The sequence below is a fragment of the Canis lupus genome, chromosome 3, assembly GCF_011100685.1.
Source record: "Canis lupus familiaris isolate Mischka breed German Shepherd chromosome 3, alternate assembly UU_Cfam_GSD_1.0, whole genome shotgun sequence".
Classification (NCBI taxonomy): Eukaryota; Metazoa; Chordata; class Mammalia; order Carnivora; family Canidae; genus Canis; species Canis lupus.
The window spans coordinates 20,648,622-20,674,114 of NC_049224.1; the positions used below are offsets into that span (position 1 = coordinate 20,648,622).

The window sequence follows — 25,493 nt, forward strand, 5'->3', positions numbered from 1 at the left end:
GAGTCTTAGGAAAAATTATGATAAATTTTATTGCAAATTAGAATCAGTGCAGGTAATCAGGACTATTCGTATTATACTCTCCTTTAGTGCGATTTTAAGAATAGAATGATTTGGGGCAGCCTGGTAGCTTAGCGGTTTAGCACTGCCTTCAGCCCAGGGTGTGATCCTGGAGACCCAGGATTGAGTCCCACGTCGGGCTCCCTGCATGGAGCCTGCTTCTCCCTCTGCCTGTGTCTCTGCCTCTTTCTCTCTGTGGGTCTCCCATGAATAAATAAATAAAATCTAAAAAAAAAAAATAGAATGATTCCCTCTTTCTATAAGGGGGCATTTCTTAAGGCAATAGGTAGGCTACTTTATCTACAGTGGTTCCTACTGGACTTGAAGGCCTGTGAAAATCCTGGCACAGCAAGAATCTTATTATACCATGTCATCCATGTTTAACTTCTTTATTCTTATTGTTCTTTGCTGTTCAGTCTGATTGCTCAACACCTCCCTGATTTGTAAGGGTTTAATTCTTAGTGCTTTTCTGATACTTGTTAAATGATGCTTATTGTGGTCATCGTGCCTTCAGGCCCACAATGCAGGACCCTGACAAGTGTGGTAAAGGGATGCCACCCAAATTTCTAGGGCCCGTATTCTACACCAGATCCTCTACCTGAAGGTAGATTAATTTTCAGAAAAACAAGCAAGTCCGTATTCCTCCAGTTTTACTCAAAAAATCATGCTGGATTCCAGTCATATTCAGTAAGTGTGTGTGAAATGAAAGTTTGGGCAGGTGGTAGAGGTGACTTGTGGCACCCCACTCCAGCCTGCAGAGTAAGTGATGCGTATTAGAGACAGATGGGCACAGCGGTGGAGGAGGACCTGGGTTGAAGCCTACATCATCACCAAAGGTGTGGCACGTGTGTGTGTGTGTGTGTGTGTGTGTGTGTGTGTGTGGTGTTTTAAACACTACTGTATTCAGTTAATCACATTGCTGGAAAACAAGTCTTGTGGTGGCATTAGTAGGAGGTTTGCGACAAGTTATTCAGTCTGGCAATTATTGCAAATTAGAACTTTATTCAGGAAAGGATATCAATTTAAGAGTAGAGAGAACACATTTACTATAGTTAATTCAGACCCTCTTTGAATGGGGTACATTTTCTTAGAAGCGGCCATAGAGATAAATGCATCACGTGACTGTCGGAACCGAACTGCTGAATGAAGATATTGGAGGACTGGAGCTATTCATTTCCATTTACAGAATCCAAATTGCTGAAAAGTCATGGGAAGGCAGGAAAGAGACTTGCTGTTTTTTAAAATGCTCCCTGGCATTTGTCTGCCTGCGTCATCCAATGCAGTATCTCATTCTGCTGCCACCCGGAGTCCCATTCACTGGTTTGTTTAACCTCAAAGTGGGAAAGTAACTAACACAAATACATTCATTGTCCATGCTCTAATAGAATTAAGATTCCCAATACACTGCCTGCATTTGAATGAGGTTTGTTACACACTAGCTTTTATGGTCACACCCTTTTCCCTTGATGGTTCTTAAGAATGGCAGAAGCAGGAGACCAGAAATTTTGTAAGCTCATAAATATGAAGCACACTGTGTTTAAATAATGCCAGGGTGGTGATACAAATGGACCAATGCCAGGAAGCTCAAAGTTAAAGCTAACAATTCCTCCTTACACCACTATGAATAAGAAGGAAGGAGAAAGGGGCACTGTGTTCGTTACAGTTGTGCTGCCAGCAGACTAGGATAACTCTGTCTAATGGGCCACTGTGGCACAGAGCTTTGAATCGCACACTGTTTATGCAGAAGACAGGAAGTAGATCTATTCTACTCTAAAAAGGCCAACTTGATGTTGGGGAATTACATAATGTTTGTTTCACACTGTACATTATCAACCTGAGTGATTGTAAGCATTTGGAATAAACCTGTATCTAGTTTCCTGCCAGTCAGTGGCGAAGACAGTGCAGGGCATTAGAAATGGAAGCAGCCACTCTTGTGACTGTGGGCATCAGCTGTTCTTGCAACCGTGCTGCTTGGATGCTGTTGTCTCCTCTTTCCTCCTCCTACAGTAATATCAGGGCCTACACCTAGTTTTGTAAACACTGTGGTGAGGAGTATCAGGGCATCACGTTTCTCTGTCGTTCAGAGGTGGACTCACTGCTTTGACACAAAGTGCTACAGTTTGATGGCTTTTAAAATTTTTAATAATTTTTGCTTTGATATCCTGGAGTTTGCCCTTTGGTTATTTGGTGACTGACTCTCAGGGATCTGAATTTTGCTCTGTCTTTGCCAAAGTGAAACTGGCAGTGTACTTTTGATGATTAGCATGGATTACATTTGTGGTTGTGGAGAAGCCAATGTTTGTCTTCTTCTAAGGCTAAAGTGAGAGAAAGATACATTTCTTTTAATTAGCAATTCTTGGAAGAAGTAATTTTCTAAAATGCGAAAACTTAAAAAATAAAATAATAAATTACATGTCATTTTCTGCTTGATATGAGATTGTGTTGAATAGGCTACCTTCATAATCTTTGACTTCATGTTTCAAATGAACTAAATTTCTTGTTATTCCAAATTGCATATCCTCTGCTTTACCTTCTTTTTGTTTCTTTTACAATGGATTTTAGTGATGGCCTGGATTTCCCAATGCCTGAGTTAACCCATGATTGTAGATAATGTCCATTTGACAACCATGTTCATCCTTTTAGGGTTCTAGATTCTCTTCTGGGCCAATTAAACTGAGAGATGCTTGAATTCTTGAGTATCCCCCTTCCCAGGCTCATGGCTCCAAAGGCCGCACACTTAGGGGTACCGTGTCGGAGGTATAATCTTTTTCCTAGCAGGTTTTAAAGTGTAATAATAATGATGATGATGATACCACTATTAGTACCACTACCAGCTAATTATACTTTACTCATTCATCTCTGGGTACCATCAGTGATGCTAGTTTTAATTAGGAAAAATATATTAATATCTCTGATAATTAGTTACAATAGAAGACTACTACCTGATTTGTGAATATCAAGGAATATAGCTGATTATCCTGTGGCTCAGTGATGTCAGGTCCAGTGTCTCTAGGATTTTCTGGGCCTTTTCCTCAAGTTCCAAGATGGTTGCCACAATTTAAGTCCTCCCCTCTGTGTTCAAAGCAAAAAGTCAGAGGAAAGAGTAGAGCCAGCTGCCATGATCCATTTTACAGGAAAGCAAATATTTCCCTAGTGACTCCTACCAGACTGTTTGATTCTGTCTCACTGGCCAGAATGGCACCATATGACCAGCCCTAGCTGTATGGGAGTCTGGTTTGCGAGTCATTAGCTCTTTCACCTGTGTGAGAATAGGAGAAAGGTGTCAGGAATGGCACGGAGTTAGCCAGACCAAGTGCTCTGCACACTAAAGATTAGGACAGCAAGGCTCAGAGGGCTAAGTGATTTTTTCTTTTTTTTTTTTTTTTTTTTAAGGAGCTGGTGATTGGCAGAGGCAGGATATGAACTCAGGCTGTTTCAGAGCCCATACCCTTAATCATGGTGCCACGTAGCTTCTATTTTTCTTAGGTTCTTTTTTTTTTTTTCCCCTTATGGGGTCTTGGTGACCAGAAGAGATGCTTGTATAAAATAGTTCTCATCAAGTTTGAACCTAGGACTGCAGAACTGTTCCAATTTTTGTTTAATTTATACAGCCCTCATTTGCCACCATATTGCTAAAGATGGAAATCTCTGAAGCATATTATCTAACTGTATTTAAACAGGCTATCATCTTGTCACTTTCATGTGTTGTTGAATCTCACCACTTATGGACAAATACTGTTATTTTAAGAGCTTTAGTTCCTTTTATTATTTTTTTCCCTACAAACTGAGCATGCCCAAGTATGCATTGTAACCTATAATTAAGATACAGGCTGTCTTATTTCCAAGCAATTTTTCCTTCGCACCACAAACCCAGCAATAGTTTCCTACTGCAACTAATTGTCAGAGATATTAATATATTTTCTCCTAATAAAAAAATAGCATCAGAGCTTCCTTTCACTTTTAAGGTCCCTTGGTTATAAATTTTATTAACTTTGTTATCTGACCAGTAGTTAGTTGTAATCATAGACATTTTGGGGATATCTGCATATATTGCCAGAATGTAAGAAAGATAGAAGATATATAGGGGTTCATTAACTAAAAATTAAGGCACCAGGGAATGGCTTTCTTTAGTTCTCACTGCCACTGTTTTCCTTTGCAATTGCTAGTGAATAGAGCCAGGTATAACACCTAGCAGTACCACATATATTACACACAGATTTTATTTGGTTCATAATAAAGGTGATGCATTCCAATTCCAAAATGGATGAGACTTACATAAAGTCTAAAAAAAAAAATCCAACAACTTTACACCGTGAAGGTCCTAGAATATGTAAACATAAAATATGTAATCTATCTTTGATTTGCGCCATAATGCTCCTTTGCTTTGAAATCATGGCTGTATTACCAAACTGACAGTTTTAATGGAAAAAGTGGCTTTCAAAAGCTGCTGTTGAAAACACACTGCATAATTCTCTAAGCCGTGAATATTTTACTACCAGCATATGCAGGGAGGCAGTGAAAACACACTGGCATTTTATTCTCTGCAAGCTGGGGTGGAGGAAATTCACTGGTGTTAAAACTGCATGTTTGTAATACGATGCAAATTCATAAATACCTATGAATGCGCACTGTTGTTATTGGCAGGCAACAACACTTTGTAGAGTCATTTGGAAGATGATAAATGGGTATGCTTTCATTTGTAATTTGCTCATTCAGCAAACATCTATCAAAGGCCCACTATATTTCAGGAACTGTACTAGGCTCAATACAAGATGAACGGAAAACCTCCACAACTGCTTTAAATTTCTCAGGATGATGTTTCATGCAGAAGACTCTGGACAAATACTGCCTGGTCACTTGGTCAGGCTGGAACTCCTGGGCACCGGTCATTGAGTGCGTAGCTCCTTGAGTCTCTTGCATCCTGTGGAGTATGTATGTGGGCCAGGGCACAGTTGATATAGATCCGTTTGTGTACCAGGAGATAGACCTTGACCTTCTGAGACTGTCACTCTTTATGAGGTGAACATGAGAGTGGCCTGTGGGGTAGTGGTTGGGGGACTGGCAGGTTTTGGGATATTTTTGGCTTAGGTGCTAAGGAGTCTGAGCATCAAGGCTAGCTATTTAGGGAGGTGATAAGAAATGCCAGCCTCTTACACCTGGAAATCTTGGACCCCTGATTCTTTGGGAAGGGAAGTTGGGGGTGTGGTTTTTCCCAAGAGAAGGATTAGTCCTTCTTCTTGCTACATCATTGACAAGCCAGCTAGAATGAATCTTGATAGGATCCTGCATCAAAGAGAAAAAAAAAAGGAAGTTATAAATGACATTTTGAGTGTAATTTTGGGGGTGTTTTCCGTCTTACTATTAATTCTTGCTGTCTCTTCCAGTGTCCATTGACTTTTTGACAACAGAGCAGATGGGAGTGTCCCTCTCCTCAGTATGTATGTTGAAGCCCTGGCCCCTAACAATTTAGAATGTGACTACATTTGGAGATAGGGCCTCTAAAAGGTAATTTTTTTTCATAAAATGAATTGGTTTTATGATCTAGAATATGTTTATCTATTGTTCAGTGCTACAGTACACACACACAAAAAACTTCAGAATTGCTCACTCATACCACTAAGAAAAATCTATTAACTGGAGTTTAATAAATCTATAGCTTTCCTCATCTTTAGCCTTGAGTGTACATAGTTTAAAAAAAGCTGTACACAGACGTTGCTAGCTTAGTTCTATTTCCCTTCAGTGTACTTATGTTATTCATTTGAAATTATAGTATTTGTTGTTATTTGTATTTTGGGGTTAAAGAGGTAATTATGATTAAGGAATCCATAAGGATGGGTCTCTGATCCAGTATGACTGGTGTCCTTGGAAGAAGGAGAAAGTCACCAGGGATGTGCATGCACAGAGGAAAGTCTATGTGAGGACACGGCAGGAAACTGCCTTAGAAATAAGCTCCATAACAGGACAGATTTTAAAATTTATTCTTATTCTTTAAATCATAGATCACAGTTGTACTAAGAGATGAATCAGTTTGTTTAGTTTCGTACCCAGTAATGTTTATCAATATCTGACAATTGGAATCACTAAAGAGGAGAGAGAATTTTCTGTTATTGCTGGGTAGAAGTAGGTATGTTAATAGGTAATTTGTTTTGGATGATTCTGCAACTGGTCTTCTAGTTAACGTGGTGGAAGGTGAGGTGTATGGCCAACTTGAGCAATTTGCTACAATCTGCAATGTGGAGAACATTTTCCAAAAGCTGTCTTTTACCTTGTGTACATGATTTCTCATAGGCTTGAACAAAAATGCCTTTGCAATGTGCACATCCTGAGTCTAGGTCAGTCAGCCAAGAGAATTTGTTCAAGATTAAGTTGTATACATAACATACTCGATTGGGTTTAAAGGAAGAATTCTTGCCCTTGAGACATTGGTTGCAATTATATAGACTTTTTTGATAATTGTCTCAGAAGATATAAAAGAAAGCAAAAGAACTGAATAATCTCAGTGGTAAAATATAAACTATATTAGGATAAGAACCAGGTCTGTTTTGCGTACTACTTTATCATAGTACCAAGCATAGTGCTTGTCATACTTTATGTGCTCATGGTTTTTAATTTTAGTTTAGTTTAGTTCAGTTTATTTTAGTTTGATTTAGTCTCTTGTGCTTGAATGGAGTAGGGATTTTATTTTATTTATTATTTTAAAAAAGATTTTATTTGAGAGAGAGAGAGAGAGAGCAAGAGAGGATGTAAGTGGGAGGGGGGTAAAGGAGAGGAGCAGAGAGAAAGGGAAAAGCATACTCCTTGCTGAGCAGAGAGTCTGATGTGGGGCTTTATCCCAGGACCCGAGTAGAAGACAGATGCCCAACTGACTGAGCCACCCAGGCACCCCTGGAATAGGGATTTTAAAACATATTCTTCTGATTCAATGCCAAGTACACTGGTGAAACTAATATCTGATCAGTGCCTATGTAATGTAATATACAAATGGAGATTTAACATTACTTAGTTGACCCAAGTAACCTGGCAACTAATCCAAATTTCTATTGATATATTTGGCAGTATTAAGAGATATAAATAAACATATATTAAAACTCTACTTATTTGAATTTGGTGTATATAAAACCATAGACATGTTCTGTTTCCCTTTCTGATATTTCCCACTTATTTTTTCTCCTTACTCCTAACTCTGGGAAACGAACTAGGGGTGGTGGAAGGGGAGGTGGGTGGGGGGGGTGGGGGTGACCGGGTGGCGGGCACTGAGGTGGGCACTTGATGGGATGAGCACTGGGTGTTATTCTGAATGTTGACAAATTGAACACCAATAAAAAATAAATTTATTAAAAAAATAATTAGAAAATGTAATAAAAAGAAAAAAAACAGACATAGTCTAAACTATTTTAGTAGTGTCTACTCCTAAAAGAAATTAATTATGGATATGAGTTTTTTAAAGGACTTTATTTATTTGAGAGAGAGAAAGATTGCACAAGTAGGGGGCAGGTAGGGGGTAAGGGCAGAGGGTGAGGAAGAAACAGATTCCTCGCTAAACAGGAATTCCAATGCGGAGGCTTGATCCCAGGACCCTGAAATCATGCCCTGAGCTGAAGGCAGATCTTAACCGACTGAGTCACCCAGGTGCCCCTATGGATATGTATTTTTAACCTTTTTATTTTGAGATAATTTTAGACTTATGGGAGAGTTGTAAATATGGTATAAAAAGTTTCTGTATAAGGGTGCCTGGATGGTTCAGTTGGATGAACATTGACTCATGATTTTGGCTCTGGTTGTGATCTCAGAGTTGAGGGATTGAGCCCAATATGGGCTCTGTGCTCATCTCAGAGTCTGCTTCTGATTCTCTCTCTCCTTCTCTTTCTGCCCCTCCCACAATTCATGTGCTCTCTTTCTTTCTCAATTAATCAATCTTAAAAAAAAAATCACAACTTAGAAATTCCATTTATTATTTATTTATTTATTTATTTAAAGATTTTATTTATTTATTCATGAGAGACATAGAGGCAGAGACATAGGCAGAGGGAGAAGCAGGCTCCCTGCAGGGTGCCTGATGTGGGACTTGATCCTGGGACTCCAGGATCACGCCCTGAGCAGAAGGCAAATGCTCAACCACTGAGCCACCCAGGTGCCCTATAAATTCCTTTTAAAAAAAGGTTTCTGTATGCCCTTTACCCAGCTTCCCCTAATATCAAAATCTTACATATCAGAGCACAATTGACACAATCAATAAATTAACATCTGTACAATACTGTGCACTAAATAAGAGACTTTGGATTTTACTGATTTCCCTTTTCTTCCAGAATCTAACCCAGAATCCCATATTAAATTAGCTATTATATCATCTTAGTCTCCTTCATTATATGGAAGTTTCTCAATCTTTCTGATTCTCATGACCTTTAGACTTTTGAAGAGTACTGGTTAGGTATTTTGGAGAATGTCCCTCAATTTGGGTTTGTCTAATGTTTTTTCATGATTGTATTGATGTTATGCACTATTAGGAAAAACACCAAAAAGGTGATATGTGCTTCTCAGTGCATGATATAGGGTTATATTATGTAGATATAACCTGTTACTGGTAATATTAATCTTGGTCCCTAGGTTAAAGGAGATGTCGTCATGTTTCTACACTGCAGAGTTACTATTTTTCTCTTTGTAATTAACATATATTTATTTTGAGGGTGGAACTTTGAAATGATGCAAATATTCCATTTTTCCTTAAGTCTTACACACTAATTTTAGCATCCATCAATGCATCTTGCCTACATCAGTTATTACTGTGATATTCTAATTGTTATTGTCTATTTCTCTTATTACTTGTATGTTTGTTAACTGGGAGGAAGTAAAGAAGTGTTGCCCCTTCTGCTTTATTTGTTTTATAAAGAAGTATTTTTAGGTAAATATACACATATTTACCTAATTATATATATATATATATATATATATATATATATATATATATATATATATTTTAAGTATGTATATCTTACATAAAGGGTACTTATTTTATATTTGGATTATAAGCCATTATTGTTGTTTCTTGCTTAACTTGTTTTAGATTTGACCATTTGGGGTACTCTTAGTTTGGCTCTTATATCCTTTCTCTAGGCCTCCATCTATTTTCTTCTTCTTCTTCTTTTTCCTTTATTTTTTAAAGCACCATAAGATGTCCCAGGCTCCTCTTATATTTTAACTACCCTGGCCTTAGAATCAATCACTTTTCCACAGAGACTTGGTTCTTTTTATTAGAATTGGTACTTAGAAACCATGATCTGAATACTAAGTGTGCTGATTCCTACTGGGATGCCACTGTTTGTTTCTAGGCCTTGTCAGCAGACAGAGCTAGGAAATCTATGTGTATAATTATAGTTACCCCTTCATACACACATCTATATATAGTTTTGTGTCTCCCTATCTGTATATGTATTTAAAATACAAAGAAGCATGTGTTCATATTGATGTGATGAGGTTCATACTGATGAGTTCATACTGAAAGAAACAGAATTGATTGTAGCCTTTCCCCTTTATTTTTACCTCTTTCTCTGACAGCGAGAAGCCTAGCTCTTAATATTGCAGTACATTTACTTATTTGTTCAATCCTATCATGCATATATAGTAATTTTAGGATGACTAACCCATATCTTTGTGAGAAAAAGGCTTATCAATCAGTACAGTTTGTGACAGTTCTTTTTGTCTTTATCTTACCATAACTAGTCAAAATACTGTTTTCCAGAATTACATGGGTCAGCCCCTTTATTCTCCACCCCTTTCAGTGTGGTTATATTATTTATTTGTTATAAGAATAATTTGTTACAATATATATTTGCTTTTGGTTCTCTCGTCTTAGTTGATTTTTAAAAAAATTTTAAATGTCCTCAAATTTCTGATTTACTACAGATAATTAACTCTTTGAGAGTCTGCCCCTATTCTTTGTATTCTAAGTAGTGATAGTGCTCAGGTGATGCTCAGTGAATGCTTACTGAATAGTCTGTACACTAACACTAACAGCTAGTATAGAATTGGCATTGAAAAAAATTCTAAATGAATGGATACAGAGTGACTCGATGGACATACATGACAAAGGTGACCTGAAATGACATTTTTGTTTGCCGACCAAGTCACTTAATTATTGCTAACAAACCATATCAAAACTCAGTGGCTTAAAACAATAAGCATTTATCTAGCATAAGAGTCTGGGCCAAGGTTGACCGATGTTGGTCGGACTCATTCGTATATGGTGGTCAGCTAGTTGGTTAGCTGGAGCCTGTCGAGTATAGCTGGAGTCGGCCTGACTCGTCTATCTGGCCAGGCTAGGCTGAACTCGTTTCGTCTCTACTGGCAAAATTACAAGGGTGAGTGAGTGGAAAGCACGGCCTCTTGAGCCATAGGCTCAGAACTAGCCAGCATCACTGCTTCTGCATTCTGATGGACAAAGTAAGTCACAAAGCAAGTCCAAAGTCAAGATGGGAGGAGCTTCACTATCAGATTGCCAAGGATGTGGACAGGGAGGAATGATGAACTGCAGCCACTTTTGCCATCAGGATATGGAAATACACTGGAGGCTTTTAAAATACTCTCAGTATAAATATTAAAGCCATCCTGCCCCCTACTGGTCATGGTCTTGTGTGTTAATTTTTCTCACCTCTTCCCCTTACCCCAGCGTGCCTTTAAAAAAAAAAAAATCTGATTTGGAAAAGCTGATGTGAGACTCAGAGACCAAAAATTGGCTCTTAGAAGATGTTCATTAAGATTTGCAAATGAATTTTCATTTGTTAGCCATACTTTCTCCCTTTTGCTTACTCCATTATTTCTATCCCTTTTGTTTGTACATAGTTCTTCAAATCTAAATTCATAAACTCATTGAAGAGAGCCAGTGAAATGATCACTGCACATTCACATGTGATAAAAGGAAACTTTCAGAAAATTGGGATCATAGAACTGAACTATATGCTGAGAACTGAAAAGCTTGATCTTATTATATCTTCCTCAGTTGGATGCTTACTTCTTTATTAATAGGGTTAATTACTTGTACACAGTCACTTATATAGATTAAATTATCTTGCATGATATTATTTCTGGCATTTGAACTGTTTCCCTCATAGTCACTCCATTCAAATCAAAGTTTTTCATAATATTTCCTGCATTGTTTTCTCCTCATGGTCCTCACTCCACTCCCAGTGACAGCTTTCATTAGAGTGTAGTCAGTTTTGCTTTAATAGTTATTCTAAGCATTGAACAGTGATGGTGAATGTATCAGGGCTGACATGTTTCATCAATCTAGGATACTTGAAAAGGAATGGTTAAATCAATGCCCCAAAGTTTGATTTTTGCTTCAATACTTTTTGTTGGTTTAAGCAAACTGCTGGGTACAGATGTCTCAAAGTCCCCAGACAGCCTCTGGGAAATACAGCACATCTTGAATAAAAATGTGTCGGAGAAAAGAAAATGATACCCAGAGTCCAAACAGGTGCATCAGGCAATGCATTTAATGAAGTTGCTAAATTTTGATTGTGCAAAACAAGGCTTCAGTAGAAAAAAACCCCAGGAAAGATGATAACTATGTGATTTGCAACAATTGCAATATATGTGTATTACTGTCTTTAGGGAACAATGAATTATTCTAATAAATCCTACATCTATCGTGGAGAAAGAAATCCTCTTTAACTATATTTAATAGTGTTAGTTTAGAGGCAAATGATATTAAAATGACTGAACATTTGGGAATAAAAACAAAAATACCTTACATTTAAAATCTTTTAGTCATTTGCTAAAAAGATAATTCTTTCTTATGATAAAACCACCCAGGGATTGTACCTTCAGGAAGTGAAGAAGAAAAAGCAATTGAGGCAGCATGGTAGTCAGCTGTACCAGAGCAGAATATTTCAAACTGGGCAGTAGGGAGCTCTAGGGTCTTATGTCCCAGGGACTGTTATGTGGAACTCATGCTGGTAAGGACCTACCTGAATGATTCTCCCCTTTCTATCCACCATCACTATCCTCAATCTAGGATGGTAATTATAATTCCATATATTTTGTATATTAGGTTTGTTCCAAAAAGCTCTAAAAAGGAGCAACATAAGCAAACAATGTGATTAAAAAATGGGCAGAGGAACTGAATAGATGTTTTTCTAAAGAAGACATACTGATGGCCCACAAACATATGAAAAGTTCCTTAACATCACTAATCACCTGGGAAATGCAGATCAAACTATGATGAGATATCACCCCATACCAGTCAAAATCATTAGTATCAAAAAGACAAGAAACAATAAGTGTTGGTGAGGATGTGAAGAGGGAACCCTTGCATACTGTTAGTGGAAAAGTAAACTGGTACAGCCACTATAGAAAACAATATGAAGATTCCTCAAAAAGTTTAAAATAGAAATACTGGTAATTCTACTTTTGGGTATTAATTTGAAGAAAACATAAACACTAATTCAAAAAGATAATATGCACCCCTATGTTCATCGCAGCATGTTTTTTTTACAATAGCTGGAATATGGATGCAACATAAATGATCCAACAACACTACTGGATATTTATCCGAAGAATACAAAAACATTAATTCAAAGGGATATGTGCACCCCTATAGTTGTAGCATTGTTTACAATAGCCAAATTATGGAAGCAGCCCAAGTGTCTGTTGATTGATGAATGGATAAAGAAGAGGTAAGTATATGTACACAATGGAATATTATTCAGCCATAATAAAGAAGAATGAAATCTTTCCATTTGCAATGACATGGGTGGAGCTATAGAATATAATGCTCTGTGAAATAAGTCAGACAGAAAAAGACAAATACCATTTGATTTCACTCTTATGTGGAATTTAAGAAACAAAACAAAGAAGCAAAGAGGGGAAAAAAGACAGAGAGACATATTAAGGACCAGATTCTTAATTATGGAGAACAAACTGATGGTTACCAGAGGGCAGGAGGGAATGGATTAAATGAGTGGTGGGGACTAAGGGATGTACTTGTGATGAGCATGGGTGCTGTATGGAAGTGCTGAATCACTATATTGTACACCTGAGACTAATATAACGCTATGTTAATTAATTAACTGGAATTAAAACAAAAACTTAAAAAGCAAAGAAAATTTAAAATAGAAATATCAGCAATTCTACTTTTGGGAATTTACTTGAAGAAAACATAAACACTAATTCAAAAACATTTATGCACCCCTCTGTCCATTATAGCTAAGATATGGAAACAACCTAAATGTCCATTGATAGATAAAAAAAAAGATGTAGTGTATATATAGAGTGGAATATTACTCAGTTGCAAAAAAGTGAAATCTTGCCTTTTGTGGCAACATGGATGGACCTAGAAGGTATTATGCAAATAAAATGAATCAGAGGAAAAAATACCATATGATTTCACTATATATGGAATCTAAACAAACAAACAAACAAAAATAATGAACAGACAAACTGAAATAGAAATAGATATAAATACAGAGAACAAACTGGTGGTTGCCAGAGGGGAGAAGGGTGGGAGGATAGGTGAAATAGGTGAAGGGGATTAAGACATACAGACTTCCAGGTATAAAATAAGTAAGTCACAGGGATGTAAAGTACAGCATAGGAAATATAATCAATAATATTGTGATAACTTTGTGTGGTGACAGGTGGTAACTAAACTTATTGCGGTGATCATTTTGTAATATATAAATGTCAGATCACTGTGTTGTACACTTGAAACTAATACAATATGTCAACTATAATTAAAAAGAGAGAGAGAAAGAAAACTACTCTGGAGTATAAAAAAGGGGGTGGGCTGAAGTCGGAGTAGACCCTTTATCTATTGTTATTTTAAAGGTCGATAAGGCTAGAAATACAGGACAATGTCAGGCAAATGTAAATCAGAACATGACAGGAATGTGCATATGTTTATAACACCTTTTACTCCTGTGTTTGAATCCCCCTACAACTCAAAACAATGGTGACCATAAATCAGTGCTCATATTTTTCATTTCTACGTGATTTGTTTGGTTCTTTAAAAAGTATGTTTGGTCTTATTTTGACATTGTCTTATTCCCAGTCATATCTTTGATTCCATGTTGTAATTCTTTACCATTAAGAATATTTATTTCTTTTATTTGTAAGTTCTAAATCCAATCATAATAAATATAAGTTCATAGGAGTCTAATGTACTGTTTGGTATTTCTGCTGATACTGTCTCATGGTAACTTATTTCTTATGTGTGAAATTTGGGTTGTGAGATTATTTTTGGCTAGGCAATGTTTTTGGAAACTCCATAAGGCCTGGATTATGATTACATTTGCTGTAACAAGGGTCCCAGCATGCCAAGTCCACCTTAGATTAATTTTCAGTCTGGCATTTCTTGGATCACACGTAGGTAGTATAAATTTGAACCTCAAATCTTTGTGAGGGAAAGCCTGTAGCTACAAATTCTCAAAAGAGACTTTTTCCCCACTCGAAGCCTAGGCTGAAATAGATAATTTTTTTTTCACTTTTTTTTTTTTTTTTTGGTGAAAAGAGTTTTTTTCCTGGTCTACCTTTTCATTAATGCTGTAATTCTGCCAATTTCCAAACTTTATATTGGGGTTCTCATCTTTGCAGGTCCAGGTCATATCTTCTATCCCTGGTGTGTAGCTGTTGTAATCCAAGAGCAGCTAACACTCTCAACTATGGTAACTTCTGGTTTTCAACTACTTTGCTTTGAGCCTTCAGAGATGTCATGTTGTTGTTGTTGTTGTTTTTACCATATATGTGTTTCATATTAGGAAGTTTTTCAGAATGTCTGTCTCTGATATTGAAATCAAATCAAAATCCAATAGCACTGTTTTGAGGATGTTCAGAAAAAGGAGGCATAGTTCATATGAGACTCCATGTATAGAATCGTAAAAAATATTGGACAACCATAAGGAAATAATGAATCAGTCCTTTCATGCTGGAGCAATTTGAGTCATCTATCTAGTCATTAGGAGGTAGTTCTAGGATCTTGAATTTATTGACATAACATTTTTTTAAAAATTTGAGGAACAAAATAACAAAGGATAGTTAACTTTACATTCTTTGAGGATGTTCAATAACAAAACTCCCCAACCGTACCTACTGACATCATCATTTCATGAAAGAAAATATATTTTTACATCAACACTCTAGGAATGATGAAATCCCAGATATCCATGCTATGTAGTAGTGTGCCATCTGTTTGTTTATCTCTGTCCGTGTCTTCTCAGACTAATCCAAATGGTATTGTTTCTAGTTTCTAGTGATGCAATCGTGATATGGATCTGAATTGTTTGTAGTCTTTTCTGTTGATGAGACAGTAGAATCTTTTCCTAGACATTTGGACAAGGTAGTTTACTCAGGCACAAAATGTATCATGGCTACCCTGGGATGTCCTAGAAATGCAGATCACACTGACAGGTTTCATTTTGTATCAGAGTAGGTAATAGCTAGAAAGGAGCTCTAGAATTTATTGTTAGCTCCCTAGATATATCTAGTTTTCTGTGACTTGACCAAGATATTTATTGTTAGGTGATTTCATCATAAACACAAAGTGACCTTGTCACAGACCAGATCTCAGATTTCTTAACATTCTATTAGCATCTCTTTGAGGTAGAGAAACATAATGGTTAACATTTATTGACTGCCTTATATGTTTCAGGAAGGATAGTAAGATTTTTACATATGTGTGCATTTAATCCCCAAATACCCCTTGTTGATAGTTACTATTATCTCCTCTTTACTAATGGGAAGCTAGGACTTGATAATGTAATAGTTTAAATAACTTGCACAAGGACACACACATGCACAGAACACAGCAGTCTTGCCTGCAGCCTGGTTGACAGGGTGGTGAATAGGTGGGAAGAAGCCTTCTCTAAGTATACTCTTGCTTTTCCCCTCCGTGAGCAATCACTGCATCACTTCCTCACGTGGCAGGTATCAGTGGTGGTGACCCCTTTTCTAGTGCAAAAGTCTGCTGACTGGTAACATGGTAGGCATTATGGTGAGGAAGAGATGAAAGTGGGCACTTGCTCTTGGCCGCTTTAAATATTCATATAAGCTCACAAGCGAAAACAAGTAGATGCCTGAGGAGTACAACTCACAAAAAAGAAAGACAACTATGGTGGCTACCATTAGCTTTCTGCAAAATTAATTCTTTCCTTGCTAAGTTAGGTAACATTTTCAGGTCTCCCGGTCAGCTAGATGTGGCCATGTGATTAAGTTTTCATCAATGGGATATAAGCAGAAATGATACATGTTGGTCCTGGGCATGCTTCTTGCAGACTTTCTCGCTCCCTCCACTGGCTAGGACTCTGACCTGATGGTGAACCATCTTCAACTCTGCTGATGGTTCCAGTGACCCAGGAATGAACGAGCACTAAAGGGAAGGAATCTGGTGTTCAGAATGGTCGCATGGGGCATAGCTACCCCGCTGACAACTGTTTTCCTCAGATCTATTAAGTGAAGAAATTAAGTGTCTATCTTTCATAATCGACTGCATTTTTAGATCTTTCTGTAATAATAGGTTAGCCATATTTAACTAATATAAAAACAAATTGGACAATGTATCTATCTTACATGATCCTAAAGCAGATTATCAAAGCAGAATTATCATGAATTTAAAAGAGGTATGATAAAATGTGCTTGAGGAGATTAATGAGGATGGTAGGGAAATGAAACAAGAAATGGTACCAAAGTGGAAATGTTTGGTATTACAGTGACTTGCGTCTTCCCTTTTCTACTTTTTCTGAAAGTTGCAGGTACCTGCTAAGCCTAGGTGCCTCTCATCTATCTACTTTCCTCTTTCCCCAACCTGTTGACATCTCTTGTCTCCTGTCATTTCCTCTCCTGTTTGTCTTTGTGAGTTTGTCTCCTACATTCCTTTGCTGTCATTTTAAGAGGAAGCCTAGGAAAAGGCGAGTGTGTTCATGTTTCACAGAAGGCTCAGGTTTTTCTCATAGATCTTCTTTATTGGAACATGGGTGCTTTTTGCATGTTTACATTTTCCATAGTATAAAGTACTTTTATAAAATGTAAAATTTATAAATATTTGTTAGACATTACAGGAAGGTTAAGTAAATTATGGTATTCATGTGTTAGAATACTATGTGGCCATTAGAATGATGTTAATGAAGGTTTTTAGTGACAAGAAAATATTCATGTTTAATATTAATTTAAAAAACATATAAAATTGTATATACAGTTATGTAACTCTAGTGTGTAACATAAAACATGCACAGGATAAAAGATCATCAGAAAGTCTGACAAACTACCTTGTTACATCTAAGGAGCTGGAGGTTTTCTTTAGTATTTTTTGATTTTTTTTCTCAAATGTTTATTACTCTGCTACAAATATGAATCAATTATTCATTGAATTTACACATAAGTTTTCAAAGGCCTCTATTAAAAGCTTGTGATATGAAAAATCATATATTTTCTCTGACCTTGTGTAATATCTGCAGTGTTATGATGCACAGCAATGGTTGGTAAATGATGCACTGTGGCCTAATTGTGGCTTGCTCCTGTTTTTGTAAAGTTTCATTGGAACCCAGGCATACTCATTCATTTACGTGTTGCCCATTGATGCTTCCATGCTGTAATAGTAGAACTGGGTAGTTGTGACAGAGTCCACATGGCCTTTGAGAGCTAAAATATTTATTTTCTGGCTCTCTACAGAAAAAGTTGTTGACCCCTGATAAAGAGGAAAACTTACTTTGTCATGTTGTACACATAATACATGCACCTATTCCAAAGTATGTTGCTAGAGGTCTTCTAAGAAGAATTGATCTTTTCTCACAATGCTACAATGGATTGTTCTTAGTAATTTGAAAAACATTCAAACTATTATTCAGTTATCTTTAATTATTTGAAAGCATTGCAGAATTAACCATGAAGTAGAATTTGGTGACCACACAGTAAGTCCAGTGCAGGTGCTTCTTCTTGCACTTATACCAACGATTGTTTCCTCTTTCAAGGACATATGATAGAGTTGGCTTGTGTTTAGGAGTCATGTTGTTGGAAAAAAGTCAGTACATTTAGGTACAGAGTTATAGTCAGGGCAATGAGAGGCTCTCCCATTACAAGAGTTATGGGATTGATGTGGCCCACATCAAGTTTCTGTGGGGACAGAAACTTACATCTAGAGCTCACTGACTTTTAGAACTAGAGCTATCTTAGAAATGAGCTCAGTCAAATTATAGTAATAGTGTCCTAATAGAGAATACTCAGGTTGAGTATGATTTAAGCTTATAAACCTCAAGAACCTACTGTATGTCAGGTTCTTTCTTTTTTGTTGTTTTAAATTTCATTTTTTTAATGAATTACTTTTCCTCTCTCTCTGAATATATATATTTTAATTTTAGTATAGTTAACATACAGTATGTTATGTACTAGTTTCAGGTGTACCAGATGCTTTCACGTACCATTTTTCTAGTTATAAATCCAGTGATAGAGAATTCCTATGTCATAAGTGAGCCTGTTTCATACTTTGGCAGCTCTGTCAAAAAACTATACTGTATATTTTATACTAGTATATGCCTTTCTATCAACTTCAATCATTGATCCTAGTTCCAATAAACTGAATTCTTCTGCTAAATGGCAGACATTCATATAGTTGAAGACAACTATCATGTCTCCGTTGAATCTTGAATAATCCCAAACTCTTGAGCTCTTTAGAACAATTTGAAAAACAGTATGGATTGGATGTATTGAATTGCATGTTTTCATTTTTTTGATATATTAAAAGAATGTCTTTTTAGCAAAAGTCTTCAAGATTTTTAAATGAAAAAAACATTTCTGATATTCTGGAAACAATAATGTTATGAAATGTTTAGTCATTTTAAGCATCAATAAGCAGATTTAGTAGCCTGTAAATCAGAGACTTTTTATCATTTATGTCAAATTCTACTTTATGACCCTCTCTCATAATTATTTCTCTGTGAAATTTAAGTTAGGCTTTGAATTGTCACTGACCCAAGTACCGTTCTCCTTTCTTTTCTCTTTTAATTTTTTTTTTTTTTGATATGTTGGTAACCCGTAAGACCAAGCTTTTCCATCATCATGGATACAGAGAATAAAATCTGATCATATTTACCCCTGGGCAAAGAGGAAGTGGTATTTAAATAGGTCAGGTGATTTTGCTTGCTCTTTCACGTAAGTGCTGGGTGTGAGTTTGTATTCCCTCTGTTGGCCACACCAGTCCCTAACTCTGATGGTGTGAGTCTCTTGCGGCCCTGATTGTAGCTCTAGTATTTAAATGTATATATTTTTTTCCGATGAAATAACATGAAAACTCCATCATATGGTCTTTAACAGAGGAAACAATCATTGGTATCAGTTCAAGGAGAAGCACCTATGTTGGACTTATTGCCATGTCTCTGAACTCTACTTTGTGGTTAATTTGTGAGTTATTTATTTATTTATTTATTTATTTATTTATTTATTGTAATTGTGACTGTATTTCCTCCCTGGTTTGACTTTTTTTAAAAAAATATTTTATTTTTAATTAAACTCTACACCTGTCGTGTGCTCAAATCCATAGTCCCTAGATCACGAGTCACATGCTCTACCAACTGAGCCAGCCAGGCACCCCTCTTTGCTTTGACTTTTTAAACTTACCCATGGTTAGGTAAGATTTAGCTTAAAGGCTAATTATTTCTTTTTTTATTCCTTTAAAAGAACAGTTAGGGAAGCATTCCTTGAAACACTTTGTTGGGAGAAAAAAGAAAGTTTTAATAGCCTAAGAAAGGATGTGACAGACGTTGCATCAGCTGTTGAGTAACTGTGAGCCAAACTGAGAAGTGGAAATGCAAGTATTAGAAGCCCATTCAAATGAAAGGAAGAGGTTTGATTCTAAGCTTACCGTATTTATAAGAATAATTGAAAATTTGGCTTTTTCTACAAAGATGCAGAAATATATGGATCAGTAGAAATCTCAGCATGTTTGCCCAGAAGTTACTCTCCACCTGACCAGTGCTGACTGACAGAGACTTCAAGAAGCAATATGCGAAAGTGGTTGGTCCAGGGAAGTCAGAAGGAAGATAATAAAAAGCAAACCCCTTTAATCCCTTAATGTCATTTCCTTTTGGGATTTGTGTGTTTCCTAGAAACTCTGAGTGCTTCTCTGAGTAGGAAATGGAGAGATGCAGTAGTCACTTTACTTGTCATTTACAATTTTTTGCTTATAAGAATTTGAGACATGTGAGTGACAAGGTGAATATATGGGACGGGGAAGGGTTGTTGTTGAATGATGGGAACAGAATTGAGTGAATGTTACTGTTCAACTTCAGGCGTGTTAACCTAGTGACTTTAAATAAAAATACTTTGGGTTCTTGTTAATCCTCTATCTACACAATAGGCACTGGATTTTAAAGCAAAATGGAATTTCTTTGTTTTAAATTCACCGATTAATACAACAGAAGACTACTAACATTTTATTTTCATTTTTATATAACAAATACTCAACGTTTACAAAGTGCCAGCCACCATTGTAATCACTTGATAGATATTAATTGATTTAATTCTCATAACAACACTATGAAGTAGTTACTCTGATGCCTATTTTTATAGGTGGGGAAACTGAGGTATGGATATGTTAAGTAACTTGTTCAAAGTCATTTGACTGGTAAGTGACAAAGTCAGCTTTAGCCTCTTCTGTTTAATCCCAGAATGTCAAATAAATATTATTTTAGAATGTGTAACCCTGATGAAAAAGTGGTTGAAAAGTACTGTTCTAGAGAACAAAACCAAAGTAAAACACAAAAATTCTACTACTACAAATAACTAAAAAATAACTAACACGTTTGAATGTGTGGTTGATCTCATTGGAAAGTAATCACTAAGTTCTAGGAATAAGCCTTGGTGGGGAGCCAGTACCTGCTGCTGTAGCTACCGGGTATGGGAATGGGAGGTAAATTGGTTGATAGAGATTGTAATATAAGTACTTCATTGTTGCTCACATGAAGATGGCAGATTAGGATTTGGGCTTATCCAATGAGGTCAATTAAAATTGAAATCTCCACATAATGTTAAGATACTCGGAACATTACAACTTCAGCAAAAGGGAGAATAGAAAGATATCTGCCATTTTCTCTTGGCTTGGATTTTGGGTGGAATAAAAGAGCTCTTTTAGAATGGGTAACCATGGTCTGTGCTTCATGCAAAGATGAGGGTTAAACCCCCAAACTGAGAAATTAACAAGTCTAAGGAAATTATCCAGAATGCAGCAAAGAGAGTTACAGATTGGAAATTACAAAAGAGGAATGGAGGGTAAAAATAAAAGGTTCAATCTATGCCTATTAGGACTTCCAGAAGGAATGAATAAAGATAATAAGGGAAAGTTTTTCAGTATCACAATGTGTCCCAGGGGTGATAAATAAAATTTTTCTCATACCTCAGACATCAAGCAAAACTGCAAAACGCCAAAGGCCAAATGAGAAATCTTGAAAACAAAAACAAAGAAAAGAAGGATTATCTATAAAAGAATTCCAGCTAGACTAAGCTGTAAACTTTTCAGTAACAGTAAGAAGCCAGAGGACAATATAGTCTTTAAAATGGTGAAACAAATGAATTATTAACCTAGAAATCTGTATCTAAACTTCTAACTATCCATGAGTTAGGGAAAAATACATTTTTTGGGGTAAAGATTTTATTTATTTATTCATGAGAAACACACACACACACACAGAGGCAGAAACAAAAGCAGAAGGAGAAGCAGGGAGCCTGATGTGGGACTTGATCCAGGGACTCCGGGATCATACCCTGAGCTAAAGGCAGATGCTTAACCGCTGTGCCTCACCCAGGTGTCCTGGGAAAAATACATTTCCAAACAAACAAAACAAGTTTCTTACTATAGCAAGAAGGATATTAACCTAGGGAAAAGGAGTAAGGTATAAGAGTGTTGAACAAATAGATTTGTAAACTTGACTTTAAATTTAAACAGATATTAACTATAAATGAATATGATAAATATTGAATAATTTGAGAAATTAGATCAAATAAAATGGAAATAAAATGCTTACACAATTAACTTATAAAGGGAGGAAAGAATAGAAATTAAAGCATTCTACAATTCTGAATTTATTTGCTTTACATATGTCCTCTTTTATTCACTGTCTGTTCACATCTTTAGCCTATTTAAAAATGTGCTCAAGTTTTCAGATTTCTTTATACATTTTTGGTACAAGTCTTTTTTCAGTTATGTGGTTTAAAAATATTTTCTCATGGTCTGTAGCTTATCTTTTCTTTTTTTATAACAGTATTTTCTGCAGAGCAAAACTTTAAAATTTTGAAGTCCAGTTTATCAATTTTTTTCTTACATGGTTGAACTTTTGGTGTCTTTTCAAAGAACAACTTTTCCTACTAGAATTTGTTTTATTCTAAAAGTTTTATACTTTTGGATTTGACATCTAGACCTGTGACTCTTCTTGAATTAAATTTTGAATAAGATGTGTCATTTAGGTTGAGATTTTATTTTGGCATACAGATGTCAAATTATTCCAACACCACTGTTGGAAGATTATCCTGTCTCTGAGTTGCCCTTATGCTTTTTATAAAAAATCATTGGGAAAAATGTGCATTTTTGTGCTCTATTCTGTTTCATTGATCTATTTTTTTAATAATAAATTTATTTTTTATTGGTGTTCAATTTGCCAACATACAGAATAACACCCAGATATGTTTGTTCCATCATAAGTATTACACTCTTAATTATTATATTTTTATAGTAAGTCTTAAAATTGGGTAGTATGAGTCCTTCAACCTTATTCTTTTCAAAATTGTTTTGGCTGTTCTACTTCTTTTGCCTTTCATATAAATCTTACAATATACTTGACTATATATACAAATTTTTTTTGCTGGTATTTGGATTGGAATTGAGTTATATTTATACCTTGATTTGGAGAGAATTGACATCTTTACTATGTTGAGTCTTCTAGTCCTTGAACCCAGTATGCTCCTACCTTTACAGATTTCATCTATGCCCTGTAGTTTTCAGCATTGATATGTGTCCTTCAGATTCAGATGTTGAAGTCCTAATCCCCACTTCCTCAGAAAGTAACCTTATTTGTATACAGGGCCTTTAGAGAGTTAATCAAGTTAAAATGAGATCATTAGGTTGGGCCTGAATTCAATATGACTGGTGTCCTCAGAAAAGGAGAAATTTGGAGATAGCACACACAGAGAATGCTATGCAAGATGAAAGTAGAGATCCATGTGTGCAGGAATCAAGCACCGCCAACGATTGCCAGCAAACTACTAGAAGCTAGAAAAGAGTCATACAACAGATCTTTTCCTCATAGCCATCAGAGGGAGTCTAACCTTGCTCACATGCTGATCTTGGACTTCTAGCCTCTAGAACTATAAGACAATATTTTCTGTTGTTTAAGCCATTTTGTTTGTGAAACTTTATTATGGCACCTCTAGGAAAACAAACATCAAATCTACATATTTTGTTAGATTTATGTCTAAGTATTTCATTTTTTGAACTTTCATTAACTAAAGTTCTAATTATCTCCCTGGCAAATGTTGAGTAGTGCATGTGCATCATATTAAGATAAGAATTTCTCAAATTTACCAGTTTTGTGATATTTCAACTAAAAATGCTATTGTTTAAAGGGAAACTACAAATTTCAAGTCAGTTCTCTGGGCCCTTACCACTACTTTTTCTTTTTTTACTGTTATTATCTATTTAATTTAATTTGCCCAGTTAAATATCCTTGTGTACTATTTGGCAGCTTCATTGCATATTTGTGAAGAAATACTTTGAATCAGATTATATCTTGACATTTAACAATTTATATGTATTTCTTGAAATTAGAGTTAAGTGGTACTTGGGTGGCTCAGTTGGTTAAGTGACTGCCTTGGGCTCAGGTAATACGTTGGGGTCCTGGGATTGAGCCCTGCATCAGCTCCCTGCTCAGCAGGGAGTCTGTTTCTCCCTCTCCCTCTGCACCCGCCTCCCCCCACCCCCTCCCTGCTACCTCATGTGAGTGTGCGTGTGCATGATCTCTCTCTCTCAAATAAATAAATAAAATCTTTAAAAAAAAAAAGAAAGTAGAATTAAAGCAAATACTCATTGAGTCTCCCATACAGGGCAGCATTTCTCAGAAAAAGATTTACAGATCTTGTAAAATTAAATCCATTACATTTTTTACTAAACTCATTTATTTTTCAAAAAGAAGGCATTGTAAGGTCATGCTCATGGAGTCTCAGAGTTTTTTGTTAACTTCTCCCTTTTTACTCCCCAGAGTCCTCACAGCCACCACACTGTGAGGCTAAAACTGATTTAAAAATCAAATCAGTTTTCTAAATACTTTCCTAATCCATGCACATCTCTTCTTTGTCACAAAGATGTCTTCCATGGTTGTTGTCTGGCTCTCTGGTTGAGTAGATGCTGCAGGGTGTATCCCATTGATAACACTCTGTGATCCTGTGAATCATGGAGTATTGAATGTGCTCTTTGGATCTCCTTTCCCCAACTGTAAGTTCCATGCTGGCAGGGGCAAAGTCCACTTGCTCCCTGTTGGTGTCTTCAGTCCTGGCACAGTACTTAGTCACCATGAATTTAGTTCTAGTGTATAGCAGCAGGTGCTCCACATAGATCTATGCATGTAATGAATGAATAAAAGGGAAAAAATGCAGCTGAGTTGAATAGTAAAGTTGAATTTTAGTTGAATTTAAAAAAAAATTCCAATTTTATAACCATTTAATGTAGACAATTATCTTTTTTTGGCGTTTATTATCCATTTTACTGGAAGGCTAAGAAATCCCATGTATTCAGTTTTGTAGTTATAACCTAAATTAATTATACCTTACCAGCCAAATTGACTTTCAACACTTTATTCCAAGCTTGTAACACTGGTCTCGGTGTTGACATCCAGTGTTCAAATCAAATATAGGCATCCTGAACTTTCATAGTGAATTTAAACCTGAATATACCAGGAATTGCAAGGTCAAAGATTCTTCTTTCACTTCTTTCACTTTTCCTGACTTACTAGTAAGTACCTTGGGGCATAAGGTTGTGTTTCCTGAACTGAAGCTCTATGAGGTTGCATCTGAATGTCCCACATATTGGTGAAAGCCTACTAAGTAGACATGCATTTATCTGGATAATTGGTAAACAGTGATGATTCCACATACAGAATGTTCCTATAAGTAGTTTGGTATAAAAGATAGTCTGGCATGGTGGAATGAAATGCTGTCCTAAGTTTCCAGCATGTAGATTTCTATTTTCAGTTTCTTCATTTGAGCAAATCATTCTACGGTCTCTCATTGCTTTCATTTTTTCCCTTTATGATAGGTCTTTTTTTTTTTTTTAATTGAGGTACGGTCTGCCAACATATAGTGTAACACCCAGTGCTCATCCCATCAAGTGCCCTCCTCTGTACCTGTCGCCCAGTTATGATGCGTCTAATGGTACCCACCTTGTGGAGATCAATAGGAATTAACGCAGATTGTCC

At 36.2% G+C, this 25,493-nt stretch overlaps 1 pseudogene; it reads right to left on the minus strand.

The window, feature by feature from the left end:
- The window catches only part of LOC100685996, a 37,884-nt pseudogene extending 12,781 nt beyond the window's left edge, over positions 1-25,103 (minus strand).
- Between the last annotated feature and the right edge of the window lie 390 nt (positions 25,104-25,493).